Raw genomic sequence first — 14,998 nt, forward strand, 5'->3', positions numbered from 1 at the left:
AGGTTTTTTTCGAAAAGTAGTAAAGTTTTTTCTAAAAAGTAATAAGGTTTTTCCGAAAAGTAATGAGGTTTTTTCCGGAAAGTAGTGAGGTTTTTTTCCGAAAAAAAATGAGGTTTTTTACGAAAAGCAGTGAGGTTTTTCCCGAAAAGTAGTGAGGTTTTCTAAGAAAAGTAACGGGGTTTTTTTCGAAAAGTAGTGAATTTTTTTCTGATAAGTAGTTGTGTTTTTGCAAAAAAGTAGTAAGGTTCTTTCCGAAAAGTAGGGAGGTTTTTTCCCAAAAATAAGTGAGTTTTTTTCTGACAAGTAGTGAGGATGTTTCTAAAAAGTAGTGAGGTTTTTTCCAAAATTAAGTTATTTTTTTTCAGAAAAGTAGTGGGGTTTTTGCCAAAAAGTAGTAAGGTTCTATCCAAAAATTAGTGAGGTTTTTTTCGAAAAGTAGTAAAGTTTTTTTTAAAAAGTAATAAGGTTTTTTCCGAAAGTAGTAAAGTTTTTTTCCGAAAAGTAGTGAATTCTTTTCCGAAAAGCAGTGAGGTTTTTCCCGAAAAGTAGTGAGGTTTTCTGCGTAAAGTAGTGAGGTTTTTTCTTAAAAAAAGTGAAATTTTTTCCAAAAAGTAGTGAGGTTTTTTCCGAAATGTGTAGAGGTTTTTTCCAAAAAGTAGTGAGTTTTTTTCCGAGAAGCAGTAAGGTTTCTTCAAAAAAGTAGTGAGGTTTTTTTCGATAAGTAGTGAGGTTTTTTCTTAAAAGAAGTGAGGTTTTTTTCGAAAAGTAGTGAGGTTTTTTCCGAAAAGTACTGAGGTTTTTTCCGAAATGTGTAGAGGTTTTTTCCAAAAAGTAGTGAGGTTTTTTCCGAGAAGCAGTAAGGTTTTTTTCGAAAAGTAGTAAGGTATTTTCCGAAAAGTAGTAAATTTTTTTCCGAAAAGTAGTGAGGTTTTTTCCGATAAGTAGTTCGGTTTTTGCCAAAAAAAAGTAAGTTTCTTTTCGTAAAGTAGTGAGGTTTTTTCTTAAAAGAAGTGAAATTTTTTCCGAAAAAAAGTAAGGTTTTTTCCGAAATGGGTAGAGGTTTTTTCCAAAAAGTAGTGAGGTTTTTTCCGAAAAGTAGTGAGGTTTCTTCCAAAAAGTAGTGAGGTTTTTTTCGATAAGTAGTGAGGTTTTTTCTTAAAAGAAGTGAGATTTTTTTCGAAAAGTAGTGAGGTTTTTTCCGAAAAGTAGTGAGGTTTTTTTCCGGAAAAAAGTGAGGTTTTTTCCGAAAAGCAGTGAGGTTTTTCCCGAAAAGTAGTGAGGTTTTTCCCGAAAAGTAGTGAGGTTTTCTAAGAAAAGTAACGGGGTTTTTTTCGAAAAGTTGTGAGGTTTTTTCCGATAAGTAGTTGTGTTTTTGCAAAAAAGTAGTAAGGTTCTTTCCGAAAAGTAGTGAGGTTTTTTCCCGAAAATAAGTGAGTTTTTTTCTGACAAGTAGTGAGGATGTTTCCAAAAAGTAGTGAGGTTTTTTCCAAAATAAGGTGAGGTTTTTTCCAAAAAGTAGTGGGGTTTTTGCCAAAAAGTAGTAAGGTTCTATCCAAAAATAAGTGAGGTTTTTTTCGAAAAGTAGTAAAGTTTTTTCTAAAAAGTAATAAGGTTTTTTCCAAAAAGTAATGAGGTTTTTTCCGGAAAGTAGTGAGGTTTTTTTCCGAAAAGTAGTGAGGTTTTTTCAGATAAGTAGTGAGGTTTTTCCCGAAAAGTAGTGAGGTTTTCTAAGAAAAGTAACGGGGTTTTTTTTCGAAAAGTTGTGAGGTTTTTTCCGATAAGTAGTTTTGTTTTTAAAAAAGTAGTAAGGTTCTTTTCGAAAAGTAGTGAGGTTTTTTCCTGAAAATAAGTGAGTTTTTTTCTGACAAGTAGTGAGGATGTTTCCAAAAAGTAGTGAGGTTTTTTCCAAAATTAAGTGAGGTTTTTTCCGAAAAGTAGTGGGGTTTTTGCCAAAAAGTAGTAAGGTTCTATCGAAAAATTAGTGAGGTTTTTTTCGAAAAGTAGTAAAGATTTTTCTAAAAAGTAATAAGGTTTTTTCCGAAAAGTAATGAGGTTTTTTCCGGAAAGTAGTGAGGTTTTTTTCCGAAAAAAAGTAAGGTTTTTTCCGAAAAGCAGTGATTTTTTTCCCGAAAAGTAGTGAGGTTTTCTAAGAAAAGTAACGGGTTTTTTTTCGAAAAGTAGTGAGGTTTTTTCCGATAAGTAGTTGTGTTTTTGCAAAAAAGTAGTAAGGTTCTTTCCAAAAAGTAGTGAGGTTTTTTCCCGAAAATAAGTGAGTTTTTTTTCTGACAAGTAGTGAGGATGTTTCCAAAAAGTAGTGAGGTTTTTTCCAAAATTAAGTGAGGTTTTTTCCGAAAAGTAGTGGGGTTTTTGCCAAAAATTAGTAAGGTTCTATCCAAAAAATAATTAGGTTTTTTTCGAAAAGTAGTAAAGTTTTTTCTTAAAAGTAATAAGGTTTTTTCCGAAAAGTAATGAGGTTTTTTCCGGAAAGTAGTGAGGTTTTTTTCCGAATAAAAGTAAGGTTTTTTCCGAAAGGCAGTGATGTTTCTCCTGAAAAGTAGTGAGATTTTCTAAAAAAAGTAACAGGGTTTTTTTTCGAAAAGTAGTGAGGTTTTTTCCGATAAGTAGTTGTGTTTTTGCCAAAAAGTAGTAAGGTTCTTTCCGAAAAGTGGTGAGGTTTTTTCCCGAATATAAGTGAGTTTTTTTTCTGACAAGTAGTGAGGATGTTTCCAAAAAGTAGTGAGGTTTTTTCCAAAATTAAGTAAGGTTTTTTCCGATAAGTAGTGGGGTTTTTGCCAAAAAGTAGTAAGGTTCTTTCAGAAAATTAATGAGGTTTTTTCCGAAAAGTAGTAAAGTTTTTTCTAAAAAGTTGCAAAGTTTTTTCCGAAAAGTAGTGAGGTTTTTTCCCGAGATATAAAGAGGATTTTCTCGAAAAGTAGTGAGGTTTTATCCGAAAAGTAGTGGGGTTTTTGCCAAAAAGTAGTAAGGTTCTTTCAGAAAATTAGTCAGGTTTTTTCCGAAAAGTAGTAAAGTTTTTTCCGAAAAGTAGTGAGGTTTTTTCCGATAAGTAGTTGGGTTTTTGCCAAAAAGTAGTGTGGTATTTTCCGAAAGATAGTAAAGTTTTTTCCGAAAAGTAGTGAGGTTTTTTCCGATATGTAGTTGGGTTTTTGCCAAAAAGTAGTAAGGTTCTTTCCGAAAAGTAGGGAGGTTTTTTCCCGAAATATAAAGAGGATTTACTCTAAAAGTAGTGAGGTTTTTTCCAAAATTAAGTTATTTTTTTTCAGAAAAGTAGTGGGGTTTTTGCCATAAAGTAGTAAGGTTCTATCCAAAAATTAGTGAGGTTTTTTTCGAAAAGTAGTGTGGTATTTTCCGAAAAGTAGTAAAGTTTTTTCCGAGAAGTAGTGAGGTTTTTTCCGATAAGTAGTTGGGTTTTTGCCAAAAAGTAGTAAGGTTCTTTCCGAAAAGTAGTGAGGTTTTTTACGAAAAGTAGATAGGTTTTTCCCGAAAAGTAGTGAGGTTTTCTCCGTAAAGTAGTGAGGTTTTTCTAAAAAAAAGTAAAACTTTTTCCGAAAAGTTGTGAGGTTTATTTCGAAATGTGTAGAGGTTTTTTCCAAAAAGTAGTGAGGTTTTTTCCGAAAAGCAGTAAGTTTTTTTTTGAAAAGTAGTGAGGTTTTTTTTTCGAAAAGTAGTAAGGTTTTTTCCAAAAAGTAATGAGGTTTTTTCCAAAAAGTAATGAGGTTTTTTTCACAAAGTAGTGAGGTTTTTTTTTCGAAAATTAGTAAGGATTTTTCTAAAAAGTTATAAGGTTTTTTCCAATTAGTAGTAAGGTTTTTTCCGAAAAGTCGAAAGGTTTTTTTTTGAAAAGAAGTGAGGTTTTTTTCCGAAAAGTAGTAAGGTTTTTTCCAAAAAGTAATGAGGTTTTTTCCGAAAAGTAGTGAGGTTTTTTCCAAAATGTAGTGAGGTTTTTTCCAAAAAGTAGTGAGGTGTTTTCTGAAATAAAGTGAGGTTTTATTCCGATAAGTAATAAGCATTTTTCCGAAAAGTAGTGAGTTTTTTTCCGAAAAGTAGAAAGGTTTTTTTACGGAAATAAGTGAGTTTTTTTTTCTTAAAAGTAGTAAAGTTTTTTAAAAAATTTAGTGAGGTTTTATCCGAAAAGTAGTAATTTTTTTTTGAAAAGTAGAGAAGTTATTTTCGAAAAGTAGTAAGATTTTTTTGGAAAAGTAGTGAGGTTTTTTTCCGAAAAGTAGTAAGGTTATTTCTTAAAAGAAGTGATGTTTTATTCCGATAAGTAATAAGCATTTTTCCGAAAAGTAGTAAGGATTTTTCCGAAGAGTAGTGAGTTTTTTTCCGAAAAGTAGTGATGTTTTTTTTAGAAAGTAGGGAGGTTTTTTCCGAAAAGTAGTAAGGTTATTTCTTAAAAGAAGTGATGTTTTATTCCGATAAGTAATAAGCATTTTTCCGAAAAGTAGTAAGGATTTTTCCGAAGAGTAGTGAGTTTTTTTCTTAAAAGTAGTGAAGTTTTTTCCCAAATGTAGTGAGGTTTTTTCCAAAAAGTATTGAGGTTTCTTTCAAAAAGTAGCTAGGTTTTATTCCGAAATTTCGTGAGGATTTTTCCGAAAAGTAATGATGTTTTTTCCTAAAAGAAGTGAGGTTTTATTTTGATAAGTAAGAAGCATTTTTCTGAAAATTAGAAAGGTTTTTTCAGAAAATTAGAGAGGTTATTTTCGAATAGTAGTATGGTTTTTTCTAAAAAGTAATGAGGTTTTTTTCCTAAAAGTAGTAAGGATTTTTCTAAAAAGTAATAAGGTTTTTTCCAAATAGTAGTAAGGTTTTTTTCAAAAAGTAGAAAGGTTTTTTCTTAAAAGTAGAGAGGTTATTTTCGAAAAGTAGTAAGATTTATTCCGAAAAGTAGTGAGGTTTTTTCCAAAATGTAGTTAGGTTTTTTCCAAAAAGTAGTGAGGTTTTTTCTGAAATAAAGTGAGGTTTTATTCCGATAAGTAATAAGCATTTTTCCGAAAAGTAGTGAGTTTTTTTCCGAAAAGTAGAAAGGTTTTTTTACGGAAATTAGTGAGTTTTTTTTCTTAAAAGTAGTAAAGTTTTTTAAAAAATTTAGTGAGGTTTTATCCGAAAAGTAGTAATTTTTTTTTGAAAAGTAGAGAGGTTATTTTCGAAAAGTAGTAAGATTTTTCTGAAAAGTAGTGAGGTTTTTTCCAAGATGTAGTGAGGTTTTTTCCGAAATGAAGTGAGGTTTTATCCGAAAAGTAGTAAGTTTTTTTTTGAAAAGTAGTGAGGTTTTTTTCCGAAAAGTAGTAAAGTTATTTCTTAAAAGAAGTGAGGTTTTATTCCGATAAGTAATAAGCATTTTTCCGAAAAGTAGTAAGGATTTTTCCGAAAAGTAGTGAGGTTTTTTTCCAAAAAGTAGTGAGGTTTTTTGCGAAATGAAGTGAGGTTTTATCCGAAAAGTAGTAAGTTTTTTTTTTTAAAGGAGTGAGGTTTTTTTCCGAAAAGTAGTAAGGTTTTTTCCAAAAAGTAATGAGGTTTTTTCCAAAAAGTAAGGAGGTTCTTTCCAAAAAGTAGCTATTTTTTATTCCGAAATTTCGTGAGGATTTTTCCGAAAAGTAATGAGGTTTTTTTAAAAAAAGTGAGGTTTTATTCCGATAAGTAATAAGCATTATTCCGAAAAGTAGTGAGTTTTTTTTTCGAAAAGTAGAAAGGTTTTTTCCCGAAAATAAGTGAGTTTTTTTTCTTAAAAGTAGTAAAGTTTTTTAAAAAATGTAGTGAGGTTTTATCCGAAAAGTAGTAATTTTTTTTTGAAAAGTAGTGAGGTTTTTTCCGAAAAGTCGTAAGGTTTTTTCCAAAAAGTAATAAGGTTTTTTCTTAAAAGAAGTGAGGTTTTATTCCGATAAGTAATAAGCATTTTTCCGAAAAGTAGTGAGTTTTTTTTCGAAAAGTAGAAAGGTTTTTTTACGGAAATAAGTGAGTTTTTTTTTCTTAAAAATAGTAAAGTTTTTTAAAAAATTTAGTGAGGTTTTATCCGAAAAGTAGTAATGTTATTTCTTAAAAGAAGTGAGGTTTTATTCCGATAAGTAATAAGCATTTTTCCGAAAAGTAGTAAGGATTTTTCCGAAAAGTAGTGAGGTTTTTTTCCAAAAAGTAGTGAGGTTTTTTGCAAAATGAAGTGAGGTTTTATCCGAAAAGTAGTAAGTTTTTTTTTTAAAGGAGTAGGGTTTTTTTCCGAAAAGTAGTAAGGTTTTTTCCAAAAAGTAATGAGATTTTTCCAAAAAGTAAGGAGGTTTTTTTCAAAAAGTAGCAAGGTTTTATTCCGAAATTTCGTGAGGATTTTTCCGAAAAGTAATGAGGTTTTTTTAAAAAAAAGTGAGGTTTTATTCCGATAAGTAATAAGCATTATTCCGAAAAGTAGTGAGTTTTTTTTCGAAAAGTAGAAAGGTTTTTTCCCGAAAATAAGTGAGTTTTTTTTTTTAAAAGTAGTAAAGTTTTTTAAAAAATGTAGTGAGGTTTTATCCGAAAAGTAGTAATTTTTTTTTGAAAAGTAGTGAGGTTTTTTCCGAAAAGTCGTAAGGTTTTTTCCAAAAAGTAATAAGGTTTTTTCTTAAAAGAAGTGAGGTTTTATTCCGATAAGTAATAAGCATTTTTCCGAAAAGTAGTGAGTTTTTTTTCCGAAAAGTAAAAAGGTTTTTTTACGGAAATAAGTGAGTTTTTTTTCTTAAAAGTAGTAAAGTTTTTTAAAAAATTTAGTGAGGTTTTATCCGAAATATAGTAATTTTTTTTTGAAAAGTAGAGAGGTTATTTTCGAATAGTAGTAAGATTTTTCTGAAAAGTAGTGAGGTTTTTTCCAAGATGTAGTGAGGTTTTTTTCGAAAAGTAGTAAGTTTTTTTTTGGAAAAGTAGTGAGGTTTTTTTCCGAAAAGTAGTAAGGTTTTTTCCAAAAAGTAATGAGGTTTTTTCCGAAAAGTAGTGAGGTTTTTTTCCAAAAAGTGGTGAGGTTTTTTCCGAAATGAAGTGAGGTTTTATCCGAAAAGTAGTCAGTTTTTTTTGGAAAAGTAGTGAGGTTTTTTTCCGAAAAGTAGTAAGGTTTTTTCCAAAAAGTAATGAGGTTTTTTCCAAAAAGTTAGGAGGTTTTTTTCCAAAAAGTAGCTAGGTTTTATTCCGAAATTTCGTGAGGATTTTTCCGAAAAGTAATGAGGTTTTTTTTAAAAAAAAGTGAGGTTTTATTCCGATAAGTAATAAGCATTATTCCGAAAAGTAGTGAGTTTTTTTTCGAAAAGTAGAAAGGTTTTTTCCCGAAAATAAGTGAGTTTTTTTTCTTAAAAGTAGTAAAGTTTTTTAAAAAATGTAGTGAGGTTTTATCCGAAAAGTAGTAATTTTTTTTTGAAAAGTAGTGAGGTTTTTTCCGAAAAGTCGTAAGGTTTTTTCCAAAAAGTAATAAGGTTTTTTCCTAAAAGAAGTTAGGTTTTATTCCGATAAGTAATAAGCATTTTTCCGAAAAGTAGTGAGTTTTTTTCCGAAAAGTAGAAAGGTTTTTTTACGGAAATAAGTGAGTTTTTTCTCTTAAAAGTAGTAAAGTTTTTTAAAAAATTTAGTGAGGTTTTATCCGAAAAGTAGTAATTTTTTTTTGAAAAGTAGAGAGGTTTTTTTCGAATAGTAGTAAGATTTTTCTGAAAAGTAGTGAGGTTTTTTCCAAGATGTAGTGAGGTTTTATCCGAAAAGTAGTAAGTTTTTTTTTGGAAAAGTAGTGAGGTTTTTTTCCGAAAAGTAGTAAGGTTTTTTCCAAAAAGTAATGAGGTTTTTTCCGAAAAGTAGTGAGGTTTTTTCCGAAAAGTAGTAAGGTTTTTTCCAGAAAGTAGTGAGGTTTTATTCCAAAAATTCGTGAGGACTCTTTCAAGAAGCAGTGAGGTTTTTTCCGAAATGTAGAAAGTCTTGTTCCGAAAAGTAGTGAGGTTTTATTCCTATAAGTAGTGACTATTTTCCGGAAAATTAGTAAGGTTTTTTCCGAAAATTAGTGAGGTTTTTTTCCAAAAAGTAGATAGGTTATTTTCGAAAAGTAGTAAGATTTTTTCCGAAAAATAGTGAGGTTTTTTCTGAAAAGTAATGAGGTTTTTTCCGAAGAGAAGAGATGTTATTTACGAAAAGTAGTGAGGTTTTTTTTTGAAAACTAGTAAGGTTTTTTCTAAAAAGTAATAAGGTTTTTTTCCGAAAAGTAATGAAGTTTTTTCCAAAAAGTAGTAAGGTTTTCTCCAAAAAGTAATTAGGTTTTTCCCAAAAAGTAGTAAATTTTTTTTCCGAAAAGTAGTGAGGTTTTTTCCGAAAATTAATGAGGTTTTTTCTTAAAAGAAGCGAGGTTTTATTCCAAATAGTAACAGGCATTTTTCTCAAAAAGTAGTGAGTTTATTACCGAAAAGTAGTGAGGTTTTTTCCGAAAAGTAATGAGGTTTTTTCTTTAAAGAAGTGACGTTTTATTCCGATAAGTAACAGGCATTTTTCCGAAAAGTACTGAGTTTTTTTCCGAAAAGTAGTGAGGTTTTTTTCCAAAAAGTAGTGAGCTTTTTTTCCGAAATGAAGTGAGGTTTTATCCGAAAAGTAGTAATTTTTTTTTGAAAAGTAGTAAGGTTTTTTCCGAAAAGTCGTAAGGTTTTTTCCAAAAAGTAATAAGGTTTTTTCTTAAAAGAAGTGAGGTTTTATTCCGATAAGTAATAAGCATTTTTCCGAAAAGTAGTGAGTTTTTTTTCCGAAAAGTAGAAAGGTTTTTTTACGGAAATAAGTGAGTTTTTTTTCTTAAAAGTAGTAAAGTTTTTTAAAAAATTTAGTGAGGTTTTATCCGAAAAGTAGTAATTTTTTTTTGAAAAGTAGAAAGGTTATTTTCGAATAGTAGTAAGATTTTTCTGAAAAGTAGTGAGGTTTTTTCCAAGATGTAGTGAGGTTTTTTCCGAAAAGTAGTAAGTTTTTTTTGGAAAAGTAGTGAGGTTTTTTTCTCGAAAAGTAGTAAGGTTTTTTTCCAAAAAGTAATAAGGTTTTTTCCGAAAAGTAGTAAGGTTTTTTCCAAACGTAGCTTGGTTTTATTCCGAAATTTGGTGAGGATTTTTCCAAAAAGTTGTGAGGTTTTTTCCAGAAAGTAGTGAGGTTTTATTCCAAAAATTCGTGAGGACTCTTTCAAGAAGCAGTGAGGTTTTTTCCGAAATGTAGAAAGTTTTGTTCCGAAAAGTAGTAAAGTATTATTCCTATAAGTAGTGACTATTTTCCGGAAAATTAGTAAGGTTTTTTCCGAAAATTAGTGAGGTTCTTTTCCAAAAAGTAGATAGGTTATTTTCGAAAAGTAGTAAGATTTTTTCCGAAAAATAGTGAGGTTTTTTCTGAAAAGTAATGAGGTTTTTTTCCGAAGAGAAGAGATGTTATTTACGAAAAGTAGTGGGGTTTTTTTTTGAAAACTAGTAAGGTTTTTTCTAAAAAGTAATAAGGTTTTTTCTTAAAAGAAGTGAGGTTTTATTCCGATAAGTAATAAGCATTTTTCCGAAAAGTATGAGTTTTTTTTCCGAAAAGTAGTGATGTATTTTTTAGAAAGTAGGGAGGTTTTTTCCGAGAAGTAGTAAGGTTATTTCTTAAAAGAAGTGAGGTTTTATTCCGATATGTAATAAGCATTTTTCCGAAAAGTAGTAAGGATTTTTCCGAAAAGTAGTGAGGTTTTTTTCCAAAAAGTAGTGTGGTTTTTTGCAAAATGAAGTGAGGTTTTATCCGAAAAGTAGTAAGGTTTTTTCCAAAAAGTAATGAGGTTTTTTCCAAAAAGTAAGGAGGTTTTTTCCAAAAAGTAGCTAGGTTTTATTCCGAAATTTCGTGAGGATTTTTCCGAAAAGTAATGAGGTTTTTTTAAAAAAAAGTGAGGTTTTATTCCGATAAGTAATTAGAATTATTCCGAAAAGTAGTGAGTTTTTTTTTCGAAAAGTAGAAAGGTTTTTTCCCGAAAATAAGTGAGTTTTTTTCTTAAAAGTAGTAAAGTTTTTTAAAAAATGTAGTGAGGTTTTATCCGAAAAGTAGTAATTTTTTTTTGAAAAGTAGTGAGGTTTTTTCCGAAAAGTCGTAAGGTTTTTTCCAAAAAGTAATAAGGTTTTTTCTTAAAAGAAGTGAGGTTTTATTCCGATAAGTAATAAGCATTTTTCCGAAAAGTAGTGAGTTTTTTTCCGAAAAGTAAAAAGGTTTTTTTACGGAAATAAGTGAGTTTTTTTTCTTAAAAGTAGTAAAGTTTTTTAAAAAATTTAGTGAGGTTTTATCCGAAATATAGTAATTTTTTTTTTGAAAAGTAGAGAGGTTATTTTCGAATAGTAGTAAGATTTTTCTGAAAAGTAGTGAGGTTTTTTCCAAGATGTAGTGAGGTTTTTTCCGAAAAGTAGTAAGTTTTTTTTTGGAAAAGTAGTGAGGTTTTTTTCCGAATAGTAGTAATGTTTTTTCCAAAAAGTAATGAGGTTTTTTCCGAAAAGTAGTGAGGTTTTTTTTCCAAAAAGTGGTGAGGTTTTTTCCGAAATGAAGTGAGGTTTTATCCGAAAAGTAGTCAGTTTTTTTTGGAAAAGTAGTGAGGTTTTTTTCTTAAAAGTAGTGAAGTTTTTCCCAAATGTAGTGAGGTTTTTTCCAAAAAGTATTGAGGTTTCTTTCAAAAAGTAGCTAGGTTTTATTCCGAAATTTCGTGAGGATTTTTCCGAAAAGTAATGATGTTTTTTCCTAAAAGAAGTGAGGTTTTATTTTGATAAGTAAGAAGCATTTTTCTGAAAATTAGAAAGGTTTTTTCAGAAAATTAGAGAGGTTATTTTCGAATAGTAGTATGGTTTTTTCTAAAAAGTAATGAGGTTTTTTTCCTAAAAGTAGTAAGGATTTTTCTAAAAAGTAATAAGGTTTTTTCCAAATAGTAGTAAGGTTTTTTTCAAAAAGTAGAAAGGTTTTTTCTTAAAAGTAGAGAGGTTATTTTCGAAAAGTAGTAAGATTTATTCCGAAAAGTAGTGAGGTTTTTTCCAAAATGTAGTTAGGTTTTTTCCAAAAAGTAGTGAGGTTTTTTCTGAAATAAAGTGAGGTTTTATTCCGATAAGTAATAAGCATTTTTCCGAAAAGTAGTGAGTTTTTTTCCGAAAAGTAGAAAGGTTTTTTTACGGAAATTAGTGAGTTTTTTTTCTTAAAAGTAGTAAAGTTTTTTAAAAAATGTAGTGAGGTTTTATCCGAAAAGTAGTAATTTTTTTTTGAAAAGTAGTGAGGTTTTTTCCGAAAAGTCGTAAGGTTTTTTCCAAAAAGTAATAAGGTTTTTCTTAAATGAAGTGAGGTTTTATTCCGATAAGTAATAAGCATTTTTCCGAAAAGTAGTGAGTTTTTTTCCGAAAAGTAGAAAGGTTTTTTTACGGAAATAAGTGAGTTTTTTTCTTAAAAATAGTAAAGTTTTTTAAAAAATTTAGTGAGGTTTTATCCGAAAAGTAGTAAGGTTATTTCTTAAAAGAAGTGAGGTTTTATTCCGATAAGTAATAAGCATTTTTCCGAAAAGTGGTAAGGATTTTTCCGAAAAGTAGTGAGGTTTTTTTCCAAAAAGTAGTGAGGTTTTTTGCAAAATGAAGTGAGGTTTTATCCGAAAAGTAGTAAGTTTTTTTTTTAAAGGAGTAGGGTTTTTTTCCGAAAAGTAGTAAGGTTTTTTCCAAAAAGTAATGAGATTTTTCCAAAAAGTAAGGAGGTTTTTTTCAAAAAGTAGCAAGGTTTTATTCCGAAATTTCGTGAGGATTTTTCCGAAAAGTAATGAGGTTTTTTAAAAAAAGTGAGGTTTTATTCCGATAAGTAATAAGCATTATTCCGAAAAGTAGTGAGTTTTTTTTTTCGAAAAGTAGAAAGGTTTTTTCCCGAAAATAAGTGAGTTTTTTTTTTTTAAAAGTAGTAAAGTTTTTTAAAAAATGTAGTGAGGTTTTATCCGAAAAGTAGTAATTTTTTTTTGAAAAGTAGTGAGGTTTTTTCCGAAAAGTCGTAAGGTTTTTTCCAAAAAGTAATAAGGTTTTTTCTTAAAAGAAGTGAGGTTTTATTCCGATAAGTAATAAGCATTTTTCCGAAAAGTAGTGAGTTTTTTTCCGAAAAGTAAAAAGGTTTTTTTACGGAAATAAGTGAGTTTTTTCTCTTAAAAGTAGTAAAGTTTTTTAAAAAATTTAGTGAGGTTTTATCCGAAAAGTAGTAATTTTTTTTTGAAAAGTAGAGAGGTTTTTTTCGAATAGTAGTAAGATTTTTCTGAAAAGTAGTGAGGTTTTTTCCAAGATGTAGTGAGGTTTTATCCGAAAAGTAGTAAGTTTTTTTTTGGAAAAGTAGTGAGGTTTTTTTCCGAAAAGTAGTAAGGTTTTTTCCAAAAAGTAATGAGGTTTTTTCCGAAAAGTAGTGAGGTTTTTTCCGAAAAGTAGTAAGGTTTTTTCCAGAAAGTAGTGAGGTTTTATTCCAAAAATTCGTGAGGACTCTTTCAAGAAGCAGTGAGGTTTTTTCCGAAATGTAGAAAGTCTTGTTCCGAAAAGTAGTGAGGTTTTATTCCTATAAGTAGTGACTATTTTCCGGAAAATTAGTAAGGTTTTTTCCGAAAATTAGTGAGGTTTTTTTCCAAAAAGTAGATAGGTTATTTTCGAAAAGTAGTAAGATTATTTCTTAAAAGAAGTGAGGTTTTATTCCGATAAGTAATAAGCATTTTTCCGAAAAGTGGTAAGGATTTTTCCGAAAAGTAGTGAGGTTTTTTTCCAAAAAGTAGTGAGGTTTTTTGCAAAATGAAGTGAGGTTTTATCCGAAAAGTAGTAAGTTTTTTTTTTTAAAGGAGTAGGGTTTTTTTCCGAAAAGTAGTAAGGTTTTTTCCAAAAAGTAATGAGATTTTTCCAAAAAGTAAGGAGGTTTTTTTCAAAAAGTAGCAAGGTTTTATTCCGAAATTTCGTGAGGATTTTTCCGAAAAGTAATGAGGTTTTTTTAAAAAAAAGTGAGGTTTTATTCCGATAAGTAATTAGAATTATTCCGAAAAGTAGTGAGTTTTTTTTCGAAAAGTAGAAAGGTTTTTTTCCCGAAAATAAGTGAGTTTTTTTCTTAAAAGTAGTAAAGTTTTTTAAAAAATGTAGTGAGGTTTTATCCGAAAAGTAGTAATTTTTTTTTGAAAAGTAGTGAGGTTTTTTCCGAAAAGTCGTAAGGTTTTTTCCAAAAAGTAATAAGGTTTTTTCTTAAAAGAAGTGAGGTTTTATTCCGATAAGTAATAAGCATTTTTCCGAAAAGTAGTGAGTTTTTTTCCGAAAAGTAAAAAGGTTTTTTTACGGAAATAAGTGAGTTTTTTTCTTAAAAGTAGTAAAGTTTTTTTAAAAAATTTAGTGAGGTTTTATCCGAAATATAGTAATTTTTTTTTGAAAAGTAGAGAGGTTATTTTCGAATAGTAGTAAGATTTTTCTGAAAAGTAGTGAGGTTTTTCCAAGATGTAGTGAGGTTTTTTCCGAAAAGTAGTAAGTTTTTTTTGGAAAAGTAGTGAGGTTTTTTTCCGAATAGTAGTAATGTTTTTTCCAAAAAGTAATGAGGTTTTTTCCGAAAAGTAGTGAGGTTTTTTTCCAAAAAGTGGTGAGGTTTTTTCCGAAATGAAGTGAGGTTTTATCCGAAAAGTAGTCAGTTTTTTTTGGAAAAGTAGTGAGGTTTTTTTTCTTAAAAGTAGTGAAGTTTTTTCCCAAATGTAGTGAGGTTTTTTCCAAAAAGTATTGAGGTTTCTTTCAAAAAGTAGCTAGGTTTTATTCCGAAATTTCGTGAGGATTTTTCCGAAAAGTAATGATGTTTTTTCCTAAAAGAAGTGAGGTTTTATTTTGATAAGTAAGAAGCATTTTTCTGAAAATTAGAAAGGTTTTTTTCAGAAAATTAGAGAGGTTATTTTCGAATAGTAGTATGGTTTTTTCTAAAAAGTAATGAGGTTTTTTTCCTAAAAGTAGTAAGGATTTTTCTAAAAAGTAATAAGGTTTTTTCCAAATAGTAGTAAGGTTTTTTTCAAAAAGTAGAAAGGTTTTTTCTTAAAAGTAGAGAGGTTATTTTCGAAAAGTAGTAAGATTTATTCCGAAAAGTAGTGAGGTTTTTTCCAAAATGTAGTTAGGTTTTTTCCAAAAAGTAGTGAGGTTTTTTCTGAAATAAAGTGAGGTTTTATTCCGATAAGTAATAAGCATTTTTCCGAAAAGTAGTGAGTTTTTTTTCCGAAAAGTAGAAAGGTTTTTTTACGGAAATTAGTGAGTTTTTTTTCTTAAAAGTAGTAAAGTTTTTTAAAAAATGTAGTGAGGTTTTATCCGAAAAGTAGTAATTTTTTTTTGAAAAGTAGTGAGGTTTTTTCCGAAAAGTCGTAAGGTTTTTTCCAAAAAGTAATAAGGTTTTTTCTTAAATGAAGTGAGGTTTTATTCCGATAAGTAATAAGCATTTTTCCGAAAAGTAGTGAGTTTTTTTCCGAAAAGTAGAAAGGTTTTTTTACGGAAATAAGTGAGTTTTTTTTCTTAAAAATAGTAAAGTTTTTTAAAAAATTTAGTGAGGTTTTATCCGAAAAGTAGTAAGGTTATTTCTTAAAAGAAGTGAGGTTTTATTCCGATAAGTAATAAGCATTTTTCCGAAAAGTGGTAAGGATTTTTCCGAAAAGTAGTGAGGTTTTTTTCCAAAAAGTAGTGAGGTTTTTTGCAAAATGAAGTGAGGTTTTATCCGAAAAGTAGTAAGTTTTTTTTTAAAGGAGTAGGGTTTTTTTCCGAAAAGTAGTAAGGTTTTTTCCAAAAAGTAATGAGATTTTTCCAAAAAGTAAGGAGGTTTTTTTCAAAAAGTAGCAAGGTTTTATTCCGAAATTTCGTGAGGATTTTTCCGAAAAAGTAATGAGGTTTTTTTTAAAAAAAAGTGAGGTTTTATTCCGATAAGTAATAAGCATTATTCCGAAAAGTAGTGAGTTTTTTTTTTCGAAAAGTAGAAAGGTTTTTTCCCGAAAATAAGTGAGTTTTTTTTTTTTAAAAGTAGT

This window comes from Polistes dominula, unplaced genomic scaffold (genome assembly GCF_049000335.1).
Source record: "Polistes dominula isolate Pdom_NZ unplaced genomic scaffold, Pdom_raw_medaka contig_373, whole genome shotgun sequence".
In the NCBI taxonomy this organism is placed as follows: Eukaryota; Metazoa; Arthropoda; class Insecta; order Hymenoptera; family Vespidae; genus Polistes; species Polistes dominula.